Raw genomic sequence first — 20,917 nt, 5'->3', positions numbered from 1 at the left:
ACTGCCATGGTTCCTCTCTCCTCAATAATTATTGAACCTACCCAAGAGAAAAATGTTGCCCCATCATCAGTCTGTCCTCTCTTTCAACCAGTTGTCATCTACCCTTTGGCCCAGGACACAAAGGAAAATGCTGCTGCTGACCCTGGTCAGGGGGATGTTTGAAGGATAGGAAAATTGGTTCTTAAATGCTAATTTTTGTTCCTGTAGTACACAGATCAGCCTAGACAAGTGGTTTTGCATTCCTACCAGCAGATGGAGGCAGAGAATGAAAACTTTTCAGGCACTGCTACATAACCGAGAGTGCCACCTGCAGTCCCTCAGTACTGAACTGTACCCAAGCCAAGATGTCTAACTTAACAAATCCCAATAAATGATGGGCAAGCGCAGAGACTCAAAGTGGAGACCCTGTTGGAGTCAATTTTTTTGCTACTTTGCTGAGAATGTATATAGAGGGTAGGCCACATGGATTCAGAGTTTTCACCCAGACACAGACTAGCCTGAAGGCCACAGGCCACCTCTGAGTGAACGTCTATTTACTGTCTTGCACTGTGAAATGTTACGAACAGGCAAGAGTCTGTTTATTTAGTTATTCCACTAGGGTCTATGATGAGAAAGCAGTTGTTATTAACATACTAAGCCTGAGAGAGAAGATGAAGGCCACACAGCTGCCTAAGGTTTGATAAGAAATCATAAGAGGGCAACATCACTGCTTTCACAAGCATTTTTGGTGTATAAGGAGAGAGAGAGAGGGGAGAGTGGCTCCTGGACATGATAGCACAGGCTGATCCTTTGGAAACTTTGAAACCTTTTTACCATTACTTCTTCTGTATGATCTGATTTTATTTGTTCTATCCTTCTATTGCACCAAATAAACTTACTTCCTAAGTACCTGGAACTAGGATGTACTGAATCAAAGTTTGTGTGTGACTCTTTGTATAGGGAATAAGCTCCTGGGTTCAAGCCTCAGGTAAATCCCAGTAATTGTGTGTTTATATTGGGTAAGCCTCTCAGGTAGCCCTCAGTGTAGACCTCAGTGAGATTAGCCCCCCAGGTCAGAGTCCCTGGGCAGAATGCCAGTATGTATGGTCTGAACCTGGAACAGCCCCCTAGAGCCAAGAGACAGGAAGTGCTGAAGTTTCAGTGTCCAGTTAAGAAAAAACTGTTTATTAATTTGTACTAGTTCTAGAGGGCTGCTGTGTTATATTGTTCTCTGGGAAATGCTATTATTAATCTCTCCTTTTTCTAGATATTAACATTGCTGTATTAATTTGTTGGGGTTTTATAAAAGTCAAAGAAAAAATACCTCTAGATTTAATTAGATACTGCTGTCACTAAAATCTCTCTTTATTTGTAAATAGCTGCCACTAAACTCCTCTTTGTCTAGATATTGATATTGGTGCATAAATTTGCTGTGGGCTTCATTTAAGGCAAAAGAAAAAGTTTCCAGAAAGTGTCTTGCTGGAATTAGATTGGGGGCAGGAGACTCTGATCCTAGCAGGGGTCTATCAGGTCCTTAGTCTGCTGTGATAAGCCAGGAGACAGGAAGAACTAAAGCTTCTTGTCACCAGCTAAGTAAAAAAGTTTAACTTAGCAAGCCAATCTGGGGGAGGGTCTTTTGAAACTCAATTGCAGATACAGGGGTCCTGAGGACAACCTTCACCAAGTGTTAACTATTTAAGTCCTGTTACCCACAGACACCCATTCTACCACAATAGTGCCGCCCACATGTCTACCCCACCACTTACCACAGAGCATTAAGGAACCCAAAAATCAATGGATTACTGTGGGCTCTGGTAGAGTAAGACGGGTGATGCGGAAAACACATGCTCTCTAGTGACAAGTTCAAAACACTTCTCTCAACTACATAATGATGAAACTCTTGTGGAAGAGATTGAAATGGTATCTGAAAAGAGAAAGAGGAAACCCAATGCATACAGAAATTCCAAAATACAATCAATACAATCAATAACCAAAGGAAAAAGCTCATTGTGCTAGGTGACTGTCATCAGAGGCACTAATTTGGGAATTCTTTTAGAGGAAAACACTACAGTTATAAGTCTCCCAGGATCATTGGCCAGCAGAAAATGCTATTCAAAATAGTCAAAGTGATCAAAGAAGAAAGCAAAGACTCTAAAGTTGATATAATCATCCATCTGGGAACCAATGACCTTGCTAGAAACAGCATCCAAGAGGTAGAGAGAGATTTCCAGTTTCTAGCAAGCAGATAGCCACATGGCGACAACCATAGACTTTTCAGAAGTTCATGTTCATGGAAAGGGAAAGAGAGGCTAAGTCATATTAATAAATTCAAAGCATGGCTGAAATCCTGGTGTAAGGACAAAGATTTGGATTTATTGGGGGCTGTGGCCATGTATGGAACAGTAAAAAGCTCTTTGACAAAGATGCTTACATCTGTCTGTGGCAGGAAAAAGGATCCTAAGAGATAAATTCAAATCCCATGTCATAAGGCATTTAAACTATACGTCAGGGGTGGCAGAAAGAAATTAGAATGTCACCCCCCAAATATTAAGGCAAATGGAAAAGGGTGATGAAGTGGGATGAAGCGGATAAAAACTCACTAAGTCAGTCACAAAGGAGTCCAATAAAGTAGTAGTAACCTGACGAAAAAAGCTGGAAGCTATGAGCACAAAATGCTCATGTTTGGGCATAAAAATCCCAGATCTGGCAAGCCCTTAATGGTGGAGGCGGACTTGGACGTTGTTGCTGTCACGGAAGCGTGGTTCATGGAATCTCATGATTGGGACACGGCAATACCGGGCTATAACTTGTTAAGGAAGGACAGAGTGGACTGGAAAGGAGGAGGAGTGGCTCTTTATGTCAGAAACAATATCCAAGCAACTGAGCTGCAAGGAAGATGGGGCAAAGAAGAAGCACTATGGGCAGACCTAAAAAAGATGTATTTATTTATTTAAAAGTATTTATATACCGTTTTTAAAAATAAATTTTGTCAAAACAGTTTACAAATGTATAAAAATAAATGAAATTAAAATAAATTAGAAAAATAAAATACATAAATTGGTATATAGCCAACTAGGTAGCTAATCTTAACAAAAATCTTATTATAAAGAAGCTGTGCCATAGAGGGGGGGAGGGGGGAAAGAGGGGGGTGGAAAGGAAGGTAACTATAAAAATTCTCTAGACGAGGGGGGGGAATCTGTTTTAAATAAAATGAATCATCTGGAGGGTGATGAAGAGGGTGGAAGAGGGTTGAGTGGTGGAGGTTAAATGAGTTGGTGGAATATTAAATGCAAGTTGAAAAAGATATGTTTTCAGAGATTTTTTGAAATGAAGTGGATTTGATAATAAGCGAAGAGGATTTGGTAAAGAGTTGCAGAGGGAGGGTCCCGCTACGGAGAACACTCTCTTTCTGGTAATATCTAATCTTGCATCCATTTTTATTGGAGTAGTTTACAAGCCTCCAAATCAAATGGAAGAGCTTGACAGAGATCTGGTTGAAGACATCCAAAAGATGGGAAAGAAGGGAGAAGTGGTGATTGTTGGAGATTTTAATCTGCTGGATGTAGACTGGAGAATCCCTTCTGCAAAATCTAACAGTAGTAGAGAGATAGTGGATGCCCTGCAAGGGTCTCTGTTCAAACAATTGGTAATGGAACCCATGATGGAGGGAGCTATACTAGATTTAGTGCTCACTAATGGAGATAAAGCAAAATTGCTTACCTTGTAATAGGTGTTATCCCAGGACAGCAGGATGTAGTCCTCACATATGGGTGACATGAGTAATGGAGCCCTATGTACGGAAAACTTCTTTAAAAGTTTCTATGAAACTTTTGAATGGCACCGGAGTGCCTACTGAGCATGCTATGATATTCCCTGCCACAGGGGTCTCTCTTCAGTCTTGTTTTGTAGCAATAAGCGTTAGCCAAAAATAAAATAATAAAACGTATCGGACCCAACTCCGCGGGGTGGCGGGTGGGTTTCGTGAGGACTACATCCTGCTGTCCTGGGATAACACCTATTACAAGGTAAGCAATTTTGCTTTATCCCAGGACAAGCAGGATGCTAGTCCTCACATATGGGTGAATAGCAAGCTAGAGGCTGAGTCATTTTGTGCTGAAGTAACCGTGAGGTATTGTTGTTGAAATGAATCAGCCGAAATCACAGGAGGTTGGATGTAGAAGGAGTTGGGATTATACTGGAAACAAGTTCTTTAAGACGGATTGTCCATATGCTGAATCTTGTCTTCCTTCCTTGTCTAAGCAGTAGTGAGCTGCAAAGGTGTGAAGAGAACTCCATGTTGCTGCTTTACAAATGTCCAGAATAGGCACAGAGTGAAGGTGTGCTACTGAGGCTGACATTGCTCTGACTGAGTGTGCGTTTACTCGCCCTTGAAGAGTAAGGCCTGCTTTTTCATAACAAAATTGAATGCAATCTGCTAGCCATTTTGACAGAGTATGCTTACGCACTGTTTTGCCTGGTTTGTTTGGATCATAGGATACAAAAAGCTGACTGGATTTTCTTTGGGCTGTAGTGCGGTTCAAATAGAAGGAGAGCGCACGCTTACAGTCCAACGTATGTAGGGCTCTTTCACCTTGGTGGGAATGAGGCCTAGGAAAGAATGTAGGTAAAACTATTGATTAATTTAAGTGAAATTCCGTGACAATCTTAGGAAGGAACTTTGGATGTGTCCGGAGGACTACCCTGTCATGTATGAACTTTGTAAAGGGTTCGTATGTGACTAGTGCTTGTAATTCACTGACCCTTCTGGCCGAAGTGATGGCTATGAGAAATACCGTTTTCCAAGTAAGGTATTTAAGGTCACAGGTACTTATGGGTTCAAAAGGAGAACGCATAAGTCTAGTGAGTACTACGTTCAGATCCCATTGTATGCTTGGGGAATGAACTGGAGGTTTAATGTGAGTTAGGCCTCTCATGAATTTACTGACGAGAGGCTGCGTGGAGATCGATGCATCTCCCAACTTATTATGATAAGCTGAGATTGCACTTAAATGTACCCTTACAGATGATGTCTTAAGACCAGAGTCTGAGAGATGGTACAGGTAATCTAGTAGTGAGGTAGTGGGGCAAGTGAAAGGATCCAAATCTTTCTGAGTGCACCACAGAGTAAACCGTTTCCATTTGTAGGAATAATTCTTTCTAGTGGAAGGTTTACGGGAAGCTATCAGCACTTGAGATATAGCGGATGGAAGGTTGAGAGGTCGTAAGATCAAGCTTTCAACATCCATGCTGTCAGGGACAGGGATTGAAGGTTGGGATGGCGCAACTGACCCTGTTCCTGAGTTATGAGACTGGGAGCTACTCCTAGACGAATAGGATCCTTGACTGATAGATCTAGCAGTATGGGGAACCATACTTGTCGAGGCCAATATGGGGCTATGAGTATCATGGTCCCTTTGTCCTGTTGTAGCTTCACTAGTGTTTTGGTTATGAGTGGTATTGGTGGATACGCGAATAACAGGCCTGCATTCCAAGGGCGAGCAAATGCGTCCTTTGGTAGGCTGTTGCGCTGCCGGAGGCAAGAGCAGTAATTGTTCACATTGTAGTTGAGCTGGGATGCAAAGAGATCTATCGTCGGTTGACCCCAGCGTTGGAAGATTTTGAATGCTATTGTTGGATCCAAGGACCATTCGTGTGGTTGGAACTGACGACTGAGGCGATCCGCTACTGTGTTGTGGATGCCTGCTAGGTAGGTGGCCCGTAGAAAAACCGAGTGTAGTAGGGCCCAGTCCCAAATCTGTGCTGCTTCCTGACAAAGGAGATAAGAACCTGTCCCCCCTTGTTTGTTGATGTACCACATGGCTACTGTGTTATCCGTTTGGATCAGAACAGTCCTGTGTGATAGGCAGTCCTTGAACGCATGCAGCGCATAATGTATAGCTCGCAGCTCTAGGAAGTTTATTTGAAAAGAAGCTTCGAGTTTTGTCCACTTGCCCTGTGTCTTTAGATGACCAATGTGTGCTCCCCACCCTAAGGTGGATGCATCTGTAGTCAAAGTCACTTGTGGAATCGGCTGCTGGAAAGGTAGGCCTTTGAGCAGGTTGTTCATTGATGTCCACCAGAGAAATGCAGATCTGAGTTCTGGAGTTACACAAACGGGCGCGGACAGTTGCTGAGTGGCTTGAATCCACTGAGTTTTCAGTGTCCATTGTAGTAGTCGCATGGTTAATCTGGCCATGGGAGTTACGTGAACCGTGGAAGCCATGTGCCCTAGAAGAATGAGGCACTGGTGAGCTGTAACTTGGGTGTGGTTGCGAAGATCGTGAGTCAACCGGACAAATGTTTGAGCACGGTCTTTTGGAAGAAAAGCCATTGCTAATGTAGTATTCAGTTCCGCACCTATGAACTGTATGAGATGAGTTGGTGACAGATGGGATTTTTGGTAGTTGATTAGAAATCCCAAGGAGTGCAGCACTTGGATGGTGAGCTCAAGAGAAGTGAGAGCTCCTTCTTTCGATGGACTCTTGATGAGCCAATCGTCCAGATAAGGGAACACATGCACTCTCTGCTTGTGGAGGTGTGCCACTGCGACAGCCATGCATTTTGAGAACACTCTTGGTGCAGATGCAAGGCCGAACGGTAGCACTCTGTATTGGAAATGTTGATTCAGTACTCGAAATCGCAGGTACTGGCGATGAGGAGGATAAATGGGAATGTGAGCGTACGCATCTTGAAGATCCAGAGAGCAGAGCCAATCTCCCCTTTGAAGAAGAGGAAGAATGGTGCCTAGGGACACCATTCTGAACTTTTCTTTTTTGAGAAATTTGTTGAGATTTCTGAGGTCTAGAATAGGACGTAGGCCTCCTGTTTTCTTTGGAATGAGGAAATATCTGGAGTAGAATCCTCTGCCTTTTTGAGGCCCAGGGACTGGTTCTATGGCCCTGGCTCTCAAAAGGGTGGATAATTCTGTGTGAAGAATTATGGAATGTTGATTTATTGTCGAAGATGGCAATGGTGGATTTTCTGTTGGGAGAGTTAGGAAATCCAGTCTGTAACCGTGAGTGGTGATGGATAACACCCACTGGTCGGTGGTAATGGAGGTCCAATAGTTGTGGAAGTACTGTATGCGGCCTCCTACTGGTGTTTCTGGGAATGGGTTGGACTGGCTGCTGCTCTCTGGTGCTGTTCAGAAACCAGAAGTAGTTGTGGTTTGTGGAGGTGGCTGAGGTCTTGCTGGCCTCTGCCTAGGTTGTTGGCGTTGTGTTGGGCGGTTAGCCCTTGGTCTACCTGCTGGGGGATAGTATCGACGTGGACGGTAGTATGGTCGGCGAGTGTCCCGTCTGGGATACTTCTTGGAAGAAGTGTGAGTATCCTGAGTTTGAGAGGATAATTGCTTTAAGGTCTCGGTGTGGTCACGTAAGGTTGCCACCGCTTCCTTAATCTTCTCCCCAAAGAGGTTATCCCCTAGACAAGGCAGGTCCGATAAATGCTCCTGAACCTCTGGACGAAGATCAGAGGCCTTCAGCCATGCCCACCTTCTGGCAGCTATGCCGGATGCTGACAAGCGTGCTGCTGTTTCATAGCAATCATAAGTTGCTCGAACTTCATGCTTGCCCGAGTCAAGGCCCTTGTGTACAACATTTTGTAGTGATTCCTGAAACTGCTCTGGAAGGGAAAGCGAGAGCTCCTGAACCTGTTTCCATAGGTTTCGCTGGTATTGATTCATATAGAGCTGGTAAGAAGCAATCCTTGAGACCAGCATAGAACCCTGAAATATCTTTTTCCCTAGGTTGTCCAGGAATCTGCTTTCTTTCCCAGGTGGTAGGGAAGCATGAAACTTTTGCCTTTTTGCCTTCTTTTGCGCAGATTCAACCACCACTGATTGATGAGGCAATTGAGATCTCTGGAATCCTGGAGCAGGTTGTACCAGATAAGTGGCGTCAGCCCTCTTGTTCACGGATGATACAGAACTTGGGTGTTCCCATATTCTGTGCTGTAAATCTTGGAATACCTCATGCACCGGGATTGCCAATAGTTCTTTGGGAGGGTCCACAAATTGGAGGACCTCCAAAGTCTTTTGTCGCTCATCTACCTCCGTTTGGATTGCGAAAGGTATAGTCTCCGCCATTTCCCTAACAAAGTTAGTAAATGAGAGGTCTTCCGGTGGAGATTTTCTATGGTCTATTGGAGGAGAAGGATTTGAAAATATCTCTTCGTCCGAAGTAAAATCAGAGGTGGTGTCTCCTGTATTCTGATGTGGTTCTTGAGGATACAATGGAGTCGGCGAGCGAGGCCTAGTAGGTCGTGGTACTCCTGAGGGGCCTGGGTCTGAGTCCAATGGTAAACAGCTTGGTACTTCACACGGTACTGGTACTGGGTCCCGAGGCATCTGCTTCGTAAGGATATCCAAAAGTGAGTCCAGTTTGTTAAGGACTGGATGTAGCACGGTGACATCCTTAGGAGGAACCGGCGCTGGTGTCGCTGGCACCGAGGAAGGAATCGGTGGCGATGTGTGCAGCATCGGTGACTTTACCGGGAAAGGAATAGACTCCGGTTCCGCTGGCATCGTCGGTGACCTCGGAATCGATGGAATGGGCGTCGATGGTGAAGGCACCGGCATGGATGGTGATGGCATCGGCATCGATGGGGATGGCACCGGCATCGATGGTGAAATCGCCTCACGTAGCGCTTGTTGCACCGCTTGACGTATCAGGGAGTCAAGTTCCTCTCGCGCAGCTGGTGAAAACAGAGCAGCTGTGGAGGGAGGCGGTGGAGGCGATGCCGACACCTCCTCAGAGCCCTGAGGAGGTTCGGAACCCGGCACCAATATCGGTGGGAAACGCCTTTCAGTAGGCCTTGGAGCCTCTTTCTCCGTTCGGGCTTTCTTAGCCAGAGAGGCCGTACCTGTGGACGTCTCTTCGGTCATCGTATCTTGTCGCCTCCGATGGCGATGCTTCTCCTTCTGCTTATCGCTACCCGAAATCGATGCTTTTGAGGATATCGACTGGGAAGAGGCCGAGGCATCTCCCGCCTCTGGTTGTTTTTTCTAAGTAGAAGCTGACGAACGGAAGCCGTTGGAGAGGACTGCGCTGAAGTCGATGCCCGTGGAAGGAGCTGAATGGAAAAAAGTTGTTCCATTTTCTCAGCCCTCAGACGACGACCTTTACTGGTCATTTCAGCACAAGATTTGCACTTTTGAATATCGTGGTCTTTGCCTAGGCCAAGAACACATTCAAAATGCGGGTCAGTAATAGACATTGTTCTTGTGCAATTTGGGCACTTTTGAAGCCGGAGGCCATGGCGCCAGACGGCCGTCGACGGCAAAAACCCCCAAAAATTATCGCTCCCAGCCGGAATCGATAACCAAAAAAGTTACCCCTGGTAATAATTGAAAAAACCCCTGCGGTCAAACAATTTTGATAAATTTTAGTACAAGGTGAAAATCACCTCAAGACTCCTATTAACCGCGATGCTAATGGCTTCGCGGAAAAAAAGAAGACTGAAGAGAGACCCCTGTGGCAGGGAATATCATAGCATGCTGGGCATGCTCATAGGCACTCCGGTGCCATTCAAAAGTTTCATAGAAACTTTTAAAGAAGTTTTCCGTACATAGGGCTCCATTACTCATGTCACCCATATGTGAGGACTAGCATCCTGCTTGTCCTGGGATAATGTCTCTAATGTCCAGGTGGGTGCCAACCTCAGCACCAGTGATCATCAAACGGTATGGTTTAATATCACAAACAGGATACAGAGAAGAAGCACGAAGACCCGAGTTTTGCAGTTCAAAAACACAGACTTTGATGAAATGGAGAAGTACCTGGAGGACAAACTAGAAGGCTGGGAGAACATGAGAGGTGGAACAACAGTGGGCCAAACTAAAAGGAGCAATAACCAAGGCAACTAATCTATATGTTAGAAAAGTAAAGAAAAGCAAAGAGAAAAATGAAACCTATCTGGTACTCAAAGGAGGTGGTTAACAAAATAAAAGCTAAAAGAACAGCGTTCAAGAAATATAAAGGATCCCAAAGGGAGGAGCACAAGGAAGAATATCTGGTGGAACTGAGGGAGACGAAGAAAGTAATCAAGACGGCAAAAAGTCAAGCGGAAGAAAGGATTGCCAAGAGGTAAAGCGAGGGTGACAAAACATTTTTCAGATACATCAGAGAAAGGAGAAAAAGTTCAAAGTAGTATAGTGAAATTGAAAGGTGAAAAGGATCAATATGTGGAGAGAGATGAAGAAATGGCAGAAATATTAAACAAATACTTCAGTTCGGTGTTCACTAAAGAGGACCCTGAAGGAGGACCATTGCTAGATAACAAGAAACTGGAGGGGAGTGAAGTAGATGTAACTCTGTTTACAGAAGAGAATGTATGGAAAGAGCTAGAAAAACTGAAAGTGGATAAAGCCATGGGGGCCTGATGAGGTTCATCCCAGGATACTGAGGGAGCTCAGAGATGTGCTGGCGGGTCTGCTGTGTGATCTGTTCAATAGATCCCTAGAAACGGGAGTGGTGCCGAGTGATTGGAGAAGAGTGGTGGTGGTCCCGCTTCACAAGAGCGGGAGCAGAGAGGAGGCTGGAAACTACAGGCCGGTTAGCCTCTCCTCGGTGGTAGGAAAAGTAATGGAGTCACTGCTGAAAGAAAGAATAGTGAACTATCTACAGTCAGAAGAATTGCTGGACCAGAGGCAGCATGGATTCACCAGGGGAAGGTCCTGTCAGACAAATCTGATTGACTTTTTTGATTGGGTGACTAAGGAATTAGATCGAGGAAGAGCGCTCGATGTCATCTACTTGGATTTCAGCAAAACTTTTGATATGGTCCCGCACAGGAGGCTTGTGAATAAAATGAGAAGCTTAGGAGTGAGTGCTGAGGTGGTGGCCTGGATTGCAAACTGGTTGATGGACAGAAGACAATGTGTGATGGTAAATGGAATTTACTCTGAAGAGAGAGCGGTGTTAAGTGGAGTGCCGCAAGGATCGGTGGTTGGGACCGGTCCTGTTCAATATCTTTGTGAGCAACATTGCGGACGGGATAGAAGGTAAGGTTTGTCTTTTTGAGGATGATACCTAAGATATGCAACAGAAGGAAGGCATGGAGAGAATAAGATGGGATTTAAGGAAAGCGGGAAGAGTGGTCGAAGAAAAAGGCAGCTGAGATTCAATGCCAAGAAGTGCAGAGTCATGCATATGGGGTGTGGAAATCCAAAAGAAATGTATTTGATGGGGGGTGAAGGGCTGATGTGCATGGAGCAGGAGAGAGACCTTGGGGTGATAGTGTCTAACGATCTAGTCAGCGAATCAATGTGACAAGGCGATAGCTAAAGCCAGAAGAATGCTGGGCTGCATACAGAGAGGAATATCTAGTAAGAGAAAGGAAGTGATGATCCGCTTGTACAGGGCCTTGGTGAGGCCTCACCTGGAGTACTATGTTCATTTCTGGAGACCGTATCTCCAAAGAGACAGGGACAGGATGGAGGCAGTCCAGAGAAGGGCGACCAAAAAGGTGGATGGTCTTCATAAAATGACTTATAAGGAGAGATTGAAGAACCTAAATATGTATACCTTGGGGGACAGGAGGAGCAGGGGTGATATGATACAGACTTTCAGATACTTGAAAGGTTTTAATGATCCATGGTCAACAACAAACCTTTTCCGTTGGAAAAAAATCAGTAGAACTAGGGGGCCACAACTTGAAGCTCCAGGGAGGAAGACTCAGAACCAATGTCAGGAAGTATTTCTTCACAGAGAGGGTGGTGGATGCCTGGAATGCCCTTCCGGAGGAAGTGGTGAAGACTAAAACTGTGAAGGATTTCAAAGGGTCATGGGATAAACACTGTGGATCCATAAAGGCTAGAGGATGGGAATGAAGTGAAGAGCCATGGGGGTGGATTACTGAAGTGGAGGCTACTACATGGTGATTACTACCCTTACTCAATAAGCCTTCGCAAGGTTAATGCAACTCCAACATTGCTCTCTGCTTCTACGACAAGGGGAAATATGGAAAATAGGATTTGCATTCAGACAACAACCAACAAGGACTGAACTTCACAATCGGGGTAACAAATAAGCGTGGGGGGTAGCTTGCTTAATACGGCGGTTACTACCCCGAATCAATTAAGCCTGATACATATCCAGCGCAGCTCACTCCTTCAACGACAGGGGGGGATGAAGAAAAGAGGATTTATATTCAGACAACAACCAACAAGGACTGAATTGCACAGGCTGGGTAAACAAATAAGAGTGGGAGTAGCCTGCTTATTGCGGTGGTTACTACCCCTAACCAATTAAGCTTGATACTTCACTTAGATGCAGCTCCAGCACTGCTCTCTATATCAATGGTGGGGGTGGAAGGTAACTAAACCAAAAAGTTACTAATAAGGGCCAAGAGTAACAGATAAGTATGAGAAAAAAATAAGTGTGGAAGCTTGCTGGGCAGACTGGATGGACCATTTGGTGGTCTTCTGCCGACATTTCTATGTTTCTATATATTTACATTAAGACAACATCCAACAAGGCAATGATCTGTGCAGTCTGGGTAAACAAGCATCGGGGTAACTTGCTTGATGCAGCGGTTACTATCCTTAACCATTAAGCCTTATGCGCACCTTTGATGCAACTCCAACATTACTATCTGCATCGATGGCAGGGGATGGCAGGAAATTTGAATCAAACAGTTACCAACAAGGGCCCTGAAATTGGTGGTTGGTGAAACAGATACGTATGGGAAAATAAGTGTGGGAGCTTGCTGGGCAGACTGGATGGTCCGATTGTTCTTTTTTCTGCCGTCATTTCTATGTTTCTATATAAAACTAGGCCCTCTGGTCTCAAAATAAAGAACATGTTAAACTATGTACATGTCTAATAAATCTGCATATGTATTATACCATTTCAGCAACATCCAGAAGCAAGGAAGTCTTTCGACAGAAGGAGACGGTTCTCTGGACCAGTGGTTCTCAACCTTTTTTCTGTCAGGACACACCTGACAGAGGTTCTCACATGCATGACACACTGACCCATGATCTTCACGGGGCTAGATGTAAAAGTACAGTTTGCATCCACGGGACCCCCCTTGACCCACAATAATGGATGTAAAGCAGAATTACGACATTCCCCATACAACTCACCCTACAAAAAAGATGTTCTGGTGTCATCTCAGTTCCAGGCTCAATAGCCCTACTTATGAAAAGACAGCAGTTTACCACCAATGTATGTCCTCTTGAGAAAATACAACAAATAAGTGATACAAGACTGATGCTAGTAAAATACCTCATCTCGGTAACAGACACAGAACCAACCTAACATACTCCCAGGATCTGTAGTAATGCACATAAACTAATCCACACACAGTTACACCTGTATTATGGAATATATTCAAACAGGAGCAACCCTATCTATGAAAAGGCAACACTACAAATATTAAATCAGGCCCTAAAAACCAATACACCTCCTATTAGGAAAACAGAACAAGCCAAGCTGCTATAGATCCCCACAAAGAAATAATTGTAAAACTATACTAATAAGCAGAATAAATGTTTCAAAACAGCTATGAACAGAATAACATCCAACAATTAAAAACTCATAAAAACTATAAAAATTCTCCAAACACCAATAAAATATTTTAAAAAAGCAGACACATCACATAATATTAAATAATTAAAATGGAAGTCAATCAAGAAAAATAAACTTAAAAAGCCACCTTTATTTACCCCCTCCAGCAGCTCTCCTACTCCTCTTCCATGCAGGCCGTAGCACACAACAGAAGCAGCAGTAGTGGCTAAGCTCTATACTCATGGTCCTCTTCCTTAGGGCCCATGTCTCTCACACACACACCATACCAGTCATGCCCCCATGATCAGTTTCTGTCTCTCACACACCAATCATTTCCCAAACAGTCTTTGACACATACACCAGTCACCTTCCTGAACAGTTTCTCTCATGCCATACACACACACAGGCTTTCCACTCCCATGTTCTACTTACATATACGGGCTTCTCACTCTCATAATCACTTTCTCTGTCTCACACCACACACACACACCAGTCTCTCACTCCCATGTTTGTTCTATCTACATGCACAGGCTTTTCATTCCCATAATCACTTTCTTTCTCTCTCTCTCTCTCACACACACACACACACACACCAGTCACCTGATCTCTCTCATGCATGCATGCATACACACACACACACAGGCTTCCCACTCCCATGTTCTCTTTCAGATATACAGGCTTCTCTCTCCCATGCTGTGTCTCACACACCCAGGTTTCTCACTCCCATGCTCACTTTCTTCACATGCACAGGCTTCTCATTCCCATAATCACTCTCTCTGTTACACTTACACACAAACACACCAGTCTCTCTCTCATTTCCATACTCGCTCTCCACATGCACAGGCTTCTCATTCCCTGAATCACGTTCTTTCTCTCACATTCACACACACCAGTCTCTTTCTCTCACACACACCGTCACCTTACCGACCAGTCTCTCTCTCATGCGCGCACACACACACACACACACACACACACAGGCTTCCCACTCCCATGCTCTCTCTCACATACAGGTCGATCCAGTAAAGTGTGCTCCGTCGGAGCGCACTGTCACCCTGCTCTGGACGCGTGTTTTCCCTTACCCCTTATTCAGTAAGGGGAGGAAAACACGCGGCCCACCCGCGGCACCTAATAGCGCCCTCAACATGCAAATGCATGTTGATGGCCCTATTAGGTATTCCTGAGCGATCCAGTAAGTAAAATGTGCAGCCAAGCCGCACATTTTACTCTAAGAAATTAGCGCCGCCCAAAGGTCGGCACTAATTTCTTCCGGCGCCAGGGAAGTGCACAGAAAAGCAGTAAAAACTGCTTTTCTGTGCACCCTCCGACTTAATATCATAGCGATATTAAGTTGGAGGTCCCCAAAAGTAAACAAAAAAAATAAAAAATTTTGAATTCGGCCCGCGGCTGTCGGGCCGAAAACCGGACGCTCAATTTTGCCGGCGTCCGGTTTCCGAGCCCGTGGCTGTCAGCGGGCTCGAGAACCGACGCCGGCAAAATTGAGCGTCGGCTGTCAAACCCGCTGACAGCCGCCGCTCCAGGCCAAAAGGAGGCGCTAGGGACGCGCTAGTGTCCCTAGCGCCTCTTTTTTCCTCGTTTGCACCGCGTCGCCTAATTTAAATACTGGATCGCGCGCACCGGCGAGGGGCCGGTGCGCGCGCCGGGAGAGCGGGCGTTAGTCCGCTCTCCCACGGACTTTACTGGATCGAGCTGATAATCAGGCTTCTTACTCCCCATGCTTTCTCACATACCCAAATTTCTCACTTCCATGCTTTTTCTCTCTCACACACTCACAAAAACATCAGTCATCTCTCTGAGCAGTCACTTTCATTGTCTCTCATATATACACACACATCAGCTCTCTGACCAGTTTCTCTCAATCACACACATGCTCTCAATCAAATATATTCTCTAACTTACACACAGGCTCTCAATCACACACACATTCTCTCACTTACACACATGGCTGTTTCTCTCTCTTTCTCTCCCCCCCCCCCCCCCCCCCCCCGAGCACAAATGTTACTGCAGCAGCCTCCTCCTCCAGCCCCCGCAGGCCAAGAAAGAAGAATCCCATCGGCCGCGGGAGGCTCATGCTGCTGTCTTCTTTCCCGATTACCATCTACTTTGATTGTTCGGGGGCTGATGCTGCTGCTGCCGCTGCTACTTTTCCACGCGGCATGGCCTTTCTCCTTCCCGCGCACCGCATATCACTTCCTGTTCCGGGTCACGGGGGGGGCAGGCGCGGTAAGAAAAGGCCAGCCGCGGGTGCCAGAGCTTCTTCTAGCGCCGCTGCCATTCCCACTGGGCTTGAACGTGCTGATAGCCCGGCGGCAACGGCAGCAGGGAAGGAAGAGCAGCGGGAGAGACCAGGAGCACGCGACACACCTGCCGGTGCTTGGCGACACACCGGTTGAGAAGCGCTGCTCTGGACTGATCTGTGGTACCACAGGAACAAAAATTAGCAAGTAAGAACCAATTTTCCTTTCCTGCACCTACCCCAGATCAGTCCAGACAAGTAAGATGTACCCAAGCCCCTCTATGCTAGGCAGGAACTCGAAAGACACAGGCGCAACACTTTCCCCAAAAGATGCCTCCTTTGGCGCCCGCACATCCAAGTGGTAATGCTTGGTAAAAGTGTGAAAAGACGACCATGTTGCTGGCCGACAAATTTCCTCAGAGAAATCAGCTGACAATCCGCCCAAGAGGTTGCCTGCGCCCCACTGGAATGTGCTCTCAACTCATCAGGCACAGACTGACCCTTACAGATGTAAACAGACGTTATTGCCTCTTTCAACCATTTTGCATCGTGCCCTTGAAAGCCTTATTCCCCTTCCTGTTTCCACTAAACAGGACAAACAGATGATCCAATTTCCAAAAGGCATTCGTCACCTTAAAATATTGCAACAGAATCCACCGCACATCCAACAAGTGAAGCTCCCTCACTATAGGAGCATCCGTGACAAATTCAGAAAAGCCGTAGCTCAACCATCAAGATGAAGAGGAAACTACCTTAGGCAAAAAGGAAGAAACCGTATGCAAATGAAACCCCATCCTCCGAAAAGTGCAGGAAAGAGTCCCTGCACGACAGTACTTGCAACTCAGATATCCTTCTAGCTGAGCAGATAGCCATCAAGAAAACAATCTTCAGGATTAAATCCTTTAAAGAAGCCCTTCTAATTGGTTCAAAGGGAGGACCACACAGCACCTGAAGAACCAAATTCCAGACTGGACAAATCTTCTGGACTGAAGGAAGCATATGCTTTGCCCCTTGAGGAAGCGAACCACATCCAGATGAGATTTATTTATTTATTTATTTAACATTTTTTTATATACCGAAATTCTAGCAACAATGTTGCTAATCATTTCGGTTTACATATAACATTGGAGTGACTTAACATGCGAGTCTTACATGGAACAGGAAAATGAACTTGGAGAAAATTGAATAAATACTAATAACAAATAACATTATGAGATGCCAACAGTATTCTCTAAAGCCTAACTTGAAGGGACCCTAAGGCTTCCACCTGAACCCAAAGGAAATTATAGGCCAATCCGCTTTGCAAGAAGGCCAAAACCTGTGGAACATCCACCATTAAAGGTTTCACCTTGTCCGGCAAGCACCACGATTCAAACACTCTCCAAATCTAGACATAAGCCAACAATGTGGACGGCCTCCTCGCCTGAAGCAAAGTCATAATCACAAGCTTGGAGTACCCCTTCAAGCGAAGCTGTCACTTCTCAAAAGCCAAGCTGCTAGACAAAGGCAATCCGCCCAGTCTGAAAATATGGGTCCCTGCAACAACCACCAAGTGAACGGGACAGATGGGCCAAGCGAGCGGGACAGTCTACCGCTAGATGAAAACAGGACCTCAAATCACGGCCAACGCAGCCACTCGGCACCACCAGAATTACCCTTTCCGGATGAAGCACAATGCGACGCAACCCCCGACTAATGAGAGGTCATGGGAGAAACACATACAGTAACAGATTTGACGGCCAAGGCTGAAAACAAGAGTGTCAATGCCCTCCGAACCGACCTTCCTCCTGCAACTGAAAAACTGAACCATCTTTGCATTTCCTGGAGTTGCCATGAGGTCAAATGCCTGCCCCACCTGCCTGAACCAAGGCGAAGGCCTCTGCCGATAACTCCCATTCCCCCAGATCCGATGTTGTCTGCTGAGATAATCCGCTTGCACGTTGTCCACTCAGGACACATGGGAAGCAGCTATTCCCACCAGATAACTCTCCGCCCAAACAGTTCTTGCACCTCCAGCACTACCAGACAACTCTTCGTTCCCGCCATGATGACTGATGTATGTCACCGTCATTGCATTGTCTGAGAACACTCGCAAAGACTTCCCTTGAATGAGCGGGTCAAACACCAGCAAAGCCTTGCAAACTGCTCTGGTTTCCAGAGAATTGATGAATCAGGACGCCACTTCTGGTGACCACTGAGCCTGGGCTGATTTCCCTTGATTAATCATCCCTCCCCCCCCCAACCTGTGAGGCTTGCATTCGTGGTCACCATCACCCAGTCAGGCACTTCCAGATCCATCCCTTTCTCCAGATTGTGCTGAGACAGCTACCACGAGAGACTGGACCTGGCATCCTCCAGAAATAGTAAAGGAAGCTGACAGTCCTCCGAAAACAGATTCCAATGGGATAACAAAGCCCCCTGCAGAGGACGCATGTGAGCAAAGGACCATGAAACTAACTCCAGCATAGAAGCCATGGAACCCAGGAACCATTAATAATCCCAGACTCTGGGAACCGAAAGCCGCAGCAGACAAAAGCACTTGACTACTCTCTCTACGGTCAGAAACACCTTCCCTATCCAGGTATTGAAGCACACCCCCAGATATTCCAAAGACTGAGTCAACTCCAAATGAATCTTCGCCAGATTCGTCACCCAGCCCAACGAATCTAGGAGCTGCAGGACTCATTGAACCGTGCAACAACACTCCACTTCAGACTCTTCCCAGAGGAGACAATCGTCTGGGTATGGGTACACCAGAATACCTTCCCTCCTGAGTGCTGCTGCAACTACCACCATCACCTTTGTGAAAGTCTGCGGCGCTGTCACTAACCCAAAGGGAAGGACCCAAAATTGGAAATGCTCCCCCAGAACCATAAACCTCAGAAACGTCCAGTGTTCAGCCTGAATGGGGATATGGAGGCAGGCCTCCATCAAGACCAACAACACCAAAAACTCCCCTTTGTGTACTGCTGCTATCACCATGCGTGTCTCCATCTGAAAACATGGCATCCTGAGGGCAGCATTGAACTTCTGCAGATCGAGAATGGGCTGAAAACTCCCCTCCTTCTTGGGAACCATGAAACACATGGAGTACCATTCCTGCCCCCACTACTGAGGGGCATCGTAACAATGGCATGCAGGAGCTGCAGCCGCAGCAAAGTATCCTGCACCGCCTCCCGCTTGGGTCGGGAGACACACCAGAAGATTACAAAGGCTTCCCTGAGCGGGTGAGAAAATTCTAAGGTGTAGCCATCTATTACCACTTCTAGAACCCACTGGTCCGATGTGATCCTGGTCCACTCCTCGTAATAAAGGGTCAGCCTCCCTCCGATAGCCTCTGAAGAGGAGAGGACCAGCCCGCCTTCATTGACCAATCTTACTTCCGCTTCCCAGCTGGGGACCACCGTCCCACAGAGGTCTGTTGGGCTTGAAAGGACTGCTGCCTGCCCGAGTTCTGCTTTTGCAACATATGCAAAGGTTCCTGCTGGAATGAAAACTCGTGTCTCTGAACCGAGTTCACAGGTGAAAAGTCTTCTTGGTGGCTTTCTTGCCCTCAAGTAATTTATTACTCTTCGACTCCCCCAGCTGCTTCAAATAAATGAGTTGCTCCAGATCATCTCCAAACAGCAGCTTGTCCTTGAAAGGGTGGTTAGACAGCTGGGCTTTAGACCATACATCCACTGACCGATTTCGCAGCCATAAAAGTCTCCATGCTGCAACTGCAGAGACCATATTCCTGGTGGAAGTCCGGATCATGTTGTACAGGGCATCTGCCAAATAGGTCACTCCCACTTCCAAGTGGGCAGACTGCCGCATGGCAGTCTTCATCTTTAAGCATGAAAGCTTAAAGATGAAACCTCAAACAGCCTCTTCAGCAGAATCTCCAGCTTCCGATCCTGGATATCTTTCAGAGTGGCCAAACCTGCCACAGGGATTGTTGTCTTCTTCTTGGTCACCGCAGACACCGCTGCATCCACTTTGGGAATCTTCCACAATTCCAAGGTCTGTTCGAGCAAGGGATACAAATTAGCTATAGCTCTGGCTATCTTCAGGCCCGCTTCGGGAGACTCCCACTCCACCAACTTCTTCACCTTCTTGGGCAACGGAAAAGCCTTATGGGGTTCCCCACAGCCCCTCCAGGATGGATTCACCCCCTCATTGTCCAGATCTTCCTGCATAACCTTAATCCCCAACTCATCCAACACCTGGGGAATTGTCAGACCCATCTCTGCCCTACAGAACAGCCTAACCACACGAGCATGGTTGCTTTCCGCAATCAGGAAATCGTCCAAATCCTGCATTGGATCCACCTAACCAGGTCCTTGTCCGGATCCATCAGTCTTTCTTGCAGCTGATCGGGGTCATCCATTGTGTCTCCCTCCACCGCAGATTGTCCAAGCCCTATGAGCCACAGGATCTCTCCTGATCCAGCCTGATCCCTAGGCTTCTTAGTCACCCGGGTCTTCCTTCTTGGCCAAATAGGCCTTATGGAGAAGTAGGACAAAATCCGTTGAAAATACCTCCAGATCCAAAGAAGAGGAGTGCTGCTCCACATCCCCCTGAGCCTCTTCCCTGCCACCAACAGGACACTGCTCAGCAGGAAAGAGCGGGGGGGGGGGGGGGGGAGGAGTCCTGAGGCTCTAATGTAGCAACCTGACTTCCACTATGTGCAGTCTAAATGACTGCTGACTCCTCCGACCCCCCCACCCCAGCCCAGCCAACCTCATGCTCCGGCTGCCCCGAGGGTCCCAATCCCTCAGGAGACACACTCTAGGCAAAACACGGTTGCGCTGAGACGCACCCGTTTCATGCCGCACCCGCGGAAGGCAGCATGTCTGCGCAATCAGGCATAAAAATAGCCCCTGCCACTGAAACTGCCGGTGGCACGCTCCCAATGCTGCCCCAAGCCCCCAGCTTGGTGATCGGATGAACAGCGGTTCCACTGCCTCCCGGCAGTCAGGCCAGTCAGCATCTGACAGAGCTTTCTCACCAGCCCTACTGTCTTCTTTTTTTCTTTAAAGGAACCACCACCAAAAAAGACCACGGCAAGCAAGGAAAAGCTAAAAGAAATACTTCCCTGCCTCCGTATGCCAGGAGGAGATGCTGAAGATGGTGAGGACGCAGAGGGAGTGAGGGAACCAGATCCCCTGGCTGTTGCCCCCCCCCCCCCAAT

General features: G+C 46.6%; 1 protein-coding gene across 1 annotated transcript in view; it reads right to left on the bottom strand.

The window, feature by feature from the left end:
• The window catches only part of LOC115100985 (acetyl-CoA carboxylase 2-like), a 982,255-nt gene that overhangs the window by 694,469 nt on the left and 266,869 nt on the right, over positions 1-20,917 (bottom strand).

Source organism: Rhinatrema bivittatum, chromosome 11, assembly GCF_901001135.1.
Source record: "Rhinatrema bivittatum chromosome 11, aRhiBiv1.1, whole genome shotgun sequence".
Taxonomy (NCBI): Eukaryota; Metazoa; Chordata; class Amphibia; order Gymnophiona; family Rhinatrematidae; genus Rhinatrema; species Rhinatrema bivittatum.
The sequence above is the reverse complement of the archived record's forward strand: the minus strand, read 5'-3'. Positions and strand labels throughout refer to the sequence as shown.